The sequence below is a fragment of the Schistosoma mansoni genome, chromosome 4, assembly GCF_000237925.1.
Source record: "Schistosoma mansoni strain Puerto Rico chromosome 4, complete genome".
In the NCBI taxonomy this organism is placed as follows: Eukaryota; Metazoa; Platyhelminthes; class Trematoda; order Strigeidida; family Schistosomatidae; genus Schistosoma; species Schistosoma mansoni.
In genome coordinates this window covers 2,253,248-2,263,342 of record NC_031498.1, presented here as the reverse complement: position 1 = coordinate 2,263,342, position 10,095 = coordinate 2,253,248, and the positions used below count along the sequence as shown (strand labels likewise).

Genomic DNA, 10,095 nt, shown 5'->3' with positions numbered 1-10,095 from the left:
TCCCGCCTCGCGAGATTCGAACTTAGGACTTAGCAGCTTCGCGCCGGAGCACTTAACCGATATATGTCTATGTTTTTGCGTATAAATCTGGCATATTCTATTACTTAACCTTAAATGATAACAAGTAAACAATGTTACTTTTACACACAAAAAATAAGTTTACAAACTATTGTGATATGGTGATCTGTAATTGTACTGACCCAATTATTTCATCATTCATTAAAAATCATAATTATCGTCTTATTTTCTCGTTGACTTTCCAAAGATGTATACAAAGCAAATTGTTTTAGTTTAAATGACTTTTTAATTAATTATTTGGGTAAAAGGAACTTTGAAACAAAAAAAGGAGAAAAAATTATAGGAGAACATATTCATTAAATACAAAAGCAGAAAATGTTGACTGTAAAAATACAAAAGAAATTTGTTCATTGATTCTTGAAAAAAAAACATTTACTTTACTCTATTTAGATTTCAATTTTGAGATTGTATATCGTATATACTGTGATTAAATGAAGACTGATAGATCATGGGTTCGAATCTCGCGAAACGGAATCGTAGATGCGCACTGATGAGGAGTCACACAATGGACAAAACGGTCATCCAGTGCTTCCAGGTTTTCCATGGTAGTCTAACTTCAATTGACTCATGAATTCAACTATAAAATGAAGGATTGTTTGACATAAGAATATAATGAGATCCCATCTTTTTCCTAGTTTATAGCTCTCATGAATTCTAGAATTCTGAAATCACATATAGTTAGTCGCGGGATTATATTATACATATTTGAATAAAATATCAGATATGTATATTGTTCCTGGTAGTTAGCTAGCAGTCATTAATTAACATTGTCATGCCACATTACTTACTTATTTACTTAAACCTGTTACCCGTCGTTGAGAAGCATAGGTTGCCCACCAGAATTCTCCATCTGACTCTTTCCTACGTAATTCTTTCCGGGTTTTTCCAGTTGTTATTCATCCTTTAGATGTCTGTTTCCATTTACCGGTTCAATATCTTCCCTGATCTTTTTTCCCCTTTTCCCTTAGGGATTCGGAGTTAGTGCTTGCTTCATTATGTAGTTCGATGATTTCTTCAATGTATTTCCGATCCACATATACCATTTTTCCCTAATTTCCTCTTCAACTGGAGGTTGGTTTGTTCACTACCATATTAGGTTGATGATATATTAATTTGAAAATAACGCAGTGATTCTTTTATATACAACCCCCTTATGGCTTGAATTCGCTGACTGCTTGTAATGGGTATTATAATAACTTATCCTAAAGTAACTAATATGTTGCTTCTTTATTAAAAAAAATTAATCACTTTACTTACTGGAAAATGTTATTTGAAATAAATGTACAATAGACAGCAATTATTGATTATTGAACACCTAGTGTTACTTCTCAATGTAACTTCACAATGCACTTGATTTCATCATTACGTTTAATATTTAGATGTCAGTAGTAGATGTAGAGAAAATTCAGTTCATATCCAAATAAATCAGACAGCTCATACTAATCCAAACAAATAAAATTTATGAAAGTTTATTTCACTTTCATTTATGAATTCCCCTACGAGTTTCATTTTGCATCGATTATGCACGCGTCCTAATGAAAACCTAAAAATTAGTTTTAAATGATCATGTCAGTGGTAAAAATCTCTAAACTGACTTCATTCAGTTTTAATGTACACTCGTGGATTGTTGATATCTTTGAATTTGATGACGGTAAAAGGGTAAAGTAATAGTCTTTTTACTTAATTAACCGGTAGATTTCCAAATCCTACGTACTGCATCAAAGTTGCCGTTTTTTGAAAATCTTTTCTACCAAAATCATGTGTAAACAAGAGATCATCTGACATTGTTTTTTGAGACATGTAACCCCTTTGGATAATTCGTCAGTTTTCGATCGAAAATTGCATGAAAATGCCTTTCGAAAATTTGACTAGGGTACCGTTCAGATATTTTTTGGGAACAGTAAATTCCAAACCTTACTAACAATGAATCCCGAATAATTACGTGATTAATGTTGATGTTTACTGAAATACTATTAGAACATCTAAGACGAACCATGGTTTTTCAATTATTGAGATGCAAATGTTATTATGATGGAGAAAATAATTAACATGTAGACCACTTTTAACATAATTTGTTAAAAACTTTTTCAAACTGGTTTTTACTCATCCAAACCCTATTCATATCATGTCTAGATAAGAATCTTTGTACATTATTTTGTCTAAATGCACTATAATTTTTTTTGGTAATAAACTACTTTTCAAATACATCGTGATCACTTGACCTCACTTAAAAAATTATGTTGACGTTATATTTAATTATTTTCTTGCTTTTAATAATCTGTCAAACAGGGTTTCAAGGGACTAAGCCTACCAGTAGTCAAACAGTTATCCCAGAGGTAATTATGTGTTTATCAAAACAAGATTTCTAATACACTTCAACCTGGATAACCCTAATATACTAGCTACAGTAACTAACTTCGTAAGCGCTACATGAATAAATTCTACAAGGCCGTGACTAGCGTAGTCCAATCTACGTCGAGTGTGAGACAGTTATTTACCCCAGGCAATGAATGAAGAGTTGAGTGAAATCATAAATTGACTGAAATCAGGCATCGTTGGGTTTCGGCTTGGTGGTCTAAGGGTTAAGAGTTTGTACGCGAGATGAAAGGTCCTGGGTTCAATTCCCATGTAAGGAACCGTAGGTGTGCATATTTGAGGAGCCACGTACTAGGGCGAAAAGCTCATCTAGGACTTCCAGGTTTTCGATGACGGTCTAGCCTAGATTGACTAGTGATTTCAACTGTGAAAATTCTACAAATATATTATGCCATAATACGGAACACGAATTGTGGTTTTTTCTAGAACTGTATATGTACATATAGATTTTGCTACTAAATCGCAATGCCAAAAAGTTAACTTACAGTTTATACGCAAAAAAACACTAACCTAAAAATAGAGACTAGTTAGAATTTGTTCTTTATTTTAACTAAAAATTGTTATAACTTTTTTTACCGGCTGCTTCATACGCACACAGCTACCTAAAACACATGCACAAATGTTATCTTGAATCGGATTTCTATATGATACGCATTCCTAATAAAACGTAATGTCTAATGATTTATACCTCATTTCATGAAAGATTGAATTGATACAAATAATTGCATTTAAACAAAATTTGTATTATGGTAAAAAAAAAGACAGTTGTTATGTTTGCGCTATCCATTAGTTGATGCATTCTTCAATTAGATAATGACACAAATTGAAAGAAAGATTACATTCCATTATGGTTATTTAAATGACTAGTTTAAAGTAAATGAATACAAGAATGGGATCTGAAATATTTGTTTTTTATACCGTACAGTTATTGTGTTTAACAGTGACATCTATGTCGTACATTCGCAAAATAACTGGTCTTTTATACATGTCTAACATTAATATTAACTTTGTTATAAGCAAAATCAACCATTCATCTTTATTTGGAATGTAGAAGAATATCAACAATGAATCATCAAATTTCATAGAAGCCAAAAAATTTACAAGACTTGGTAATTATTACCGAAATGTCCCTTAGATATTGTTGAGCTTCGATATCTATGAAATTCAGTATTAAGTATTAATATAAATAAATGATGTATATATTACGTCTCAAACATACTATCTACATACCACCAGTTTTGAAACTTATGTACCACCTTTTGTTTAATTAGATATCATTAAAAATACTTTTCTTGAAAATGATGAAAACACGAATAATCTATCACCTAAGATAATAAAATCCATCTTATAATGTTTCCTATTTGATTACCCAATAGTTAATATCAGTATTTTGATTGTAAAGATTTTGTTTTGACAAATATTACTCGAACTATAACACAATTTAAATTCATTTGATGTTATTTACTTATATCCTCCCATTGTTATTTAGGACTGCAATTGATCAGTTACTTGTTGGCATATGTGCATTCTGTGTAGACTGCTTCGATGTTGCCTTAGGTCACATGCTGTATAAGCAAAGATGGATAGTGGCTAGCAATGTAAAGAAGGAAACGCGTTTCGCCCTATTTGGGACTCGTCAGATGGGTGTACCTGCATCCCGCAGCTGATGTTCACTCCAAGACTCGAACCCAGTACCGTTTGCTTCAAGTTTCTACATAAATGATACCAATCTTAGCATTCAGAAGCATGTAAACATGAATAAGCCTTTTAAATTCATAACTTCACTTTCTACACACTTATTGCTTAAATCATATAGAACTAATTATTAAGAAAGTTTGTCTATATCTTTTTATTTATCACATGATGGCTTGGAAATGAAGCAAACAAACTATCATTTGCAGAACATATATGTTCATATTGTTTATCAATACTGAAACTTATTTTCATATTATCTATACCACCCTAAATAAATATGATCTAGGATTGGAAACAAATCTTGTACTATCAGTATGTTTCATTAGAAATCACAAGTAAATTTGTATCTAAGATCAAATTATCTATTTAATAGTTCGTTGTGAATATTTCTATTAAATTATTGTTATTTGAAATGTGAAACACTTTTCATGCCCTGAAAATAACTTTTTTCTCCCTATAATAGAAAATAACCTTAGTGTCAAGGTTAAATTCCAACGTGTAAATATTATTGAATGAAATATAGATAAGTAGCACACTGTTCATTCAGTGTGCCCAGAAGAACTTCGATTTGGCATTTACACACACGTGCATAGATTTATGGGTCATTTAGTGTAGACCAATGTATACTAATCATCTGTGTTAAAAATAAGCATCACGTGTCAGCTTACTAAGTTTGTATTTCAGCATAACCGGTATTTTTACAGTTAATTGTGCATGAATGGCTAGTAATGAATTGCCCAATACAAAATATGATTATAATTATTGTAGACACAAGCATAAACTAGGGGTACATCCATGTATGTATATATGATACCAAGTATAAGGTAAATGTTAATTACCGGTCTGTACCTTTTGAAAAAGCTGTTCAGTTTATTGTTTTAAAAATCAGAAATAAATGGATTACAAACAACGGTATTAGGAGTTAATACAAATATAAACACTGGTCAGTTAATACTAATTAGGTGAGTATCTTACAAAAATTTTCGAGTTATTAGTTCTTATAGCTTGTTGTCATGTTACACAAATTTTTGTGGAACAATAGAGTAATAACCAGTATATGTTCATAATGATAACGCTAATAATTTCGGCCTATCTGTAGGAACTTAAGATGTTGAATTAAATTTTAGACATTTTGAATTATGATATGACTAGACATAGTTCCGTAGTTCTTATGAATAAGAACCTATTCCTATGGTCATCTATTAACGTACATGACCCTCTTAACTTTATGTGATTATACACTGTTTTGAGAAGCAGTAGAAACGAAGTAGCGAAACCAATCTATGGGAAACGAAAGTGATTTAGTAAAAGTAATCATCAGAGAGCCTGTTTTTACAATTATCTTTATAAATCAAACATTCGATCTCATAGTGTTTGATGATTGCCATTTTGATATGAGGCGAACTATAGAATTTTATGAATTTCCCTAAAACATATAGTATCGCTTTTAATGACCTTGGCATGTTTATGTGAATAAATATTTGTCAAAAACATTGGAATATTTTATGTAATGAAAAAAGATTAAATAGCGGAATATTCATTTGTTTAGTTTTATTTCTAAAAACAAATAACTGATTTGGTAATTAATGGAAGTTTTACAACGTTGATACAATTAAACAAAGATGAATAGTGGCTAGCAGTGGAATCCAGGTCATACATTTTGTCCTATTCGGGACTCATCAGCTGAATGTGCCTGCATCCCACAGTTGATGTTCAATTCGGTACTCGAACCCGGCACCGTTCACTCCAAACGCCATCACGTTGTCCATTTAGCTACTGATACGATTACTTTTATTTAAATAGTTTTTTGTATCTAGGAAACTATCGTTTTTCTAATTGATAAACCATATACTTTTGTATCAGAAAAACAAAAGTGCTACTTGATCTTTTGTGAAGTTCGATAGCCAGAATATCCATTGTTAAGTATTCGATTAATAGTAGCTAGACAACCATCTGACTGAAGCATTCGATTTACTCTGTGATCAGTGCCGTCAAGCTGTCAGAGATTTTCAGTTCCAACCTTACAAAATAATATTACATTAGTTAAAAACTCACATTCTGACTAATACTTCACTTTGACCTATATATGAGTCTCGATACAGAAACTATTGTGTGACAAATCCATACGAAAGTCTGATACAAAGTGCACAGAAGCGAACGTAAAACACAAAGACAATTTTTGTCAGTAGTGAAGAAGATAACTATAGTACCGTTTTATTGGGTTGAATGCAGATCTTAAATAAATGGTACGTGTTAAATTATTGTTGTGAATAACATATAAAGTTCTTGATTTCGAAATTGGTTGTTACTTGTAGTTTTCTGCACGAAATCTCCTTTGGTATGGCTAGATGTTCACATAATTATTGGCGTTGTCATCTAAAACGCCGCACTGTACAACATTGTTTTAACAATTCCACTACCTAGTAACCGTTAAATTTTTAAATCTTTTAAATTTAATCTCTATTATAAACAGCTGATATGTTATTACTCCGTAATAAGAGAAGAATTTCTGTTTAAGTTATCCAGCTACCCACTTATGTTTTGATTTAAAAGAAACGGTTTTAAAAGCGACATTTTGTTACTTTTTTGTCATTTAAGTACCAAATAATAAAAAGAGATAAGAATGAACACAACAATAAATGGAGCCTTTTTATAAAGCCAAGTGACAGTTTCTTCGTCAGTTGTACAACACATTGTAGAATTTTTGATAAAATTTAAGTGATAGAAATTAGCGGTTGTCATTATTTAAGCGACAAAAATGAAAACTAATTACATTGACGTTAATCTTTATCATCCCTCCAAACAATATTTTCTTAGTCTACTAATACTTATTTTACTCTGTTTAAATGTTTATCTATGCCATTTTTAACCATTCACTGCTTTTATCTCGTTGAAGAGCATGACATTCTTAATAGATATTCTTCTATGTAAATAATTCAGCGGTACATAATCTACAAATCAGGTTATCATTTTACAGGGTAAAACTGCATAGACCAGTTTTCATTTATAATTTTTAAACTCTTACTTAGTGAATAAAAGCAGTAAAAATCAATGTACATAAATGAACGTAAATCATTTTCAGAAGAGAGTTTTGTGAAGATTTTATTATTTCGATAGTTAAATTCATGAAGCAATTGAAACTAGACCACCATAGAAAACCTGAAAGTACTGGACGGCCGTTTCGTTCTAATATGGGACTCTTCAGCGCACTGCTGGGGAGAATCTCAATATAATGTAATACATTATTATCATAAATTTAAGAACCTTTCATTAAACTACTTTTAGTTAAGAATTCATAACTTTCTGCAAGTCTACCAATGATGCTTGATCCGACATTGAATATCTGTAGGCTATACAAAAAGACGAAGTTTGTAAATTGATTTACAGAGATCTGTCATATAAATATTTCTGCTTGTCAGTATAATCAAACACTTGATCAACTCTTATACAGCAATGTTGTACAATCTCAAGAATTACTATACCTAAGTATCGTGAATTTCTTTAAATTAAACTCATTCTTATCTTGATGATTTGTTGTACACTTTGAAATCATAATTTCACTCATTTCAAATAACAATCTACACAAATATATGCAGTGCCGATCCACTCAATGGAAAGGAAATTTCTTAACAATCCTAAAGATTGAACTTTTATTCAACACTGAAAGAGGATAGTTATCCTCACTTATTATTAATCAATATTTTTCAAAACTTGTACTTCTGTTTAACAGTGAATTTATTCTGACCGGGAGATATTTCTTTTGAAGATAAAGTTAGCTAGCTCGATTAATTTTTTATCAAACTGACCATAAAACACTGTGTTATGGATCTTTTTAAGTAACGTTGTTAAGTTAATTTGGTAACTACCTAGACTGTTTTTGTAAACTTTAAGTCAGTATTTTGGCAAAAGGGGAAACATTTTGTTGAGATTTAATGATCTATGTATGTCTATTTATAGATATAGATGAATAATCTTCTTTGGCTGCTTAGAAATTGCCAGAACTTACAGTTACAATAAAACAAAATGGTTTATGATTTGTTTGTTTGTTTTTTTATCATTGAACTAGTATTCATCTCTCTGGATATTATTATTATTAGTTACAAGGGGAAAACGAATAAACGGAATACTTTTTTATATATATAATTAATAGTACGGATTTGTGGTAAACAAAAGTAAATCATTATACAAACAACAAAAATGTAATTTTTATTGGATTCTAGCCAACAACAAAAAGGAAATGTTAACACCGTTTTTTTTCTTTGTAGAGTTAATCAATTTCTTCAGTAGCTTTTAAATAAGGGTAAAAGAGTGAATATTTAACTTGTGAATTTCTTGAGTTTAAATAGTTTACACTAGATAGTTTTTGTATACTGTTGTACTACGACAAATTAGGTTTCATAGTTTTACCTATTTAATTTAAAACACTTGAAAATGAACATGTTTACTTATGATGATCGTTTGACCGTTATTAATCCTTATATTTGCGAACTAAAATTATATAAAGATGGTTTTCATAGTGAAATGTTAGATGGATGACTACTGTAAACATCTCAGTGTTGATTGTTTCATTTAAGTCAAAAATACTTTGGTTATATAAAAATAAGATTCCATGGTATGTTTTGTTTCCTAAAGCTCTATGTGGAACAACAGATAACTTAAAGAGTAAATAAATATTTTACATTGTTATAACTGGTACCGGGAATTGTTATTATCTTCTACCCGCCTATTAGAGAGCAGTGATTTATCGATTGGACCAATGATACACAAAACCCACACGAGCAGTCTAGAGTATTTATCGACTCTGCTTTCTGCCTAGCCCAGCCAGTAAAGTCCAGAACACCAATAACAGCCTCTGTAATATGAATCATTATTTTCAAACACGCTGGGTTTATATACCGAACAAAAACAGACCACATATAACATACATGACTTTAACTCAAGTTTCATTTGTTTATACAAATTCACTATTTGAAATTATTTCTACAAATATACATCTGAAATATGTTTGATATAAATACGAGTAGCTTGCTTATCATTATGAATAAAGAATATTGAAACTATGAATAATGTTCAAACCAAGATTTTAACCAAAGATACATATACATATCAGTTCCAAAACTGTATTAAATAGTTGACTAGACATTTGTAACCCAGTTTTTACATTTTTCTTTGTCTCAACAATTATAGAATGATCCAGATTTTAATTTAATTAATAAGAACTATCTTCAAGTTCTTGGATAGATTATGCCCTATGAATTTCATCATACCTGAGGCATACACTATCTAGAAAAACTTACATTAGCGCCGATTATTTCATCACATCACTTACATCTATAACAGTGATGATTTCAACTCAAAGGCTAGAAGTTTTTATTACGTTAAAGATTCTAGAAACAAATTCTTGTCAACATTAAATTATTCTGTACAATATAAAGTATTGCAGTTGTTAGAAAAAATCACATCTGATCACAGTTGTCCAGGGTAAATCAAAATGCTATAGTACTTAATTTGTTTTGTCCATTTACTGCTTGAAAATTATAAACTATATCTGTCTTGATTTGCCTGTATTTCTTTATTAACTGATACCATTATTAATATTTTATACTGTTTTCCAAACTAGATACACATGTTAGACAATCCTTGTTATTATAAAATGCTTTTAAATTAACTTTATTAATTTATATTGTAAAAATGGAGTGCAGTAAATCAAATGATATGACTTCACATATACAATATATACAATTTTAGTGTTATATTTATGTGTATGCAACCTGTTTGTACTATGTTCTTGAGACTAATTATATGTTATAGAAGGGGTTTTGTGGAGATTTAGTATTTATTATAGTTGAAAGCATGAGTCAATTGAAGCTAGACCTCCATCGAAAACCTGGAAACATTGGACGGCCGTTTCGTCCCATTATGGGACTCCTCAGCAGTGCGCATCCA

At 30.6% G+C, this 10,095-nt stretch overlaps 1 protein-coding gene and 1 non-coding gene across 2 annotated transcripts in view; both read left to right on the top strand.

Moving 5' to 3' along the window:
- Nucleotides 1-2,643: 2,643 nt before the first annotated feature.
- On the top strand, nt 2,644-2,714 carry Smp_tRNA_02291_Pseudo_CGA.1.1. The gene has a single exon. It is a non-coding gene (tRNA).
- Nucleotides 2,715-5,051: 2,337 nt separating this feature from the next.
- Nucleotides 5,052-10,095, top strand: part of Smp_052230 (putative kunitz-type protease inhibitor) — an 18,508-nt gene continuing 13,464 nt past the window's right edge. The window contains exon 1 of the mRNA XM_018796528.1: nt 5,052-5,111. The gene's annotated coding sequence lies outside the window, so the exon portion shown is untranslated. The remainder of the gene's footprint in view (nt 5,112-10,095) is intronic.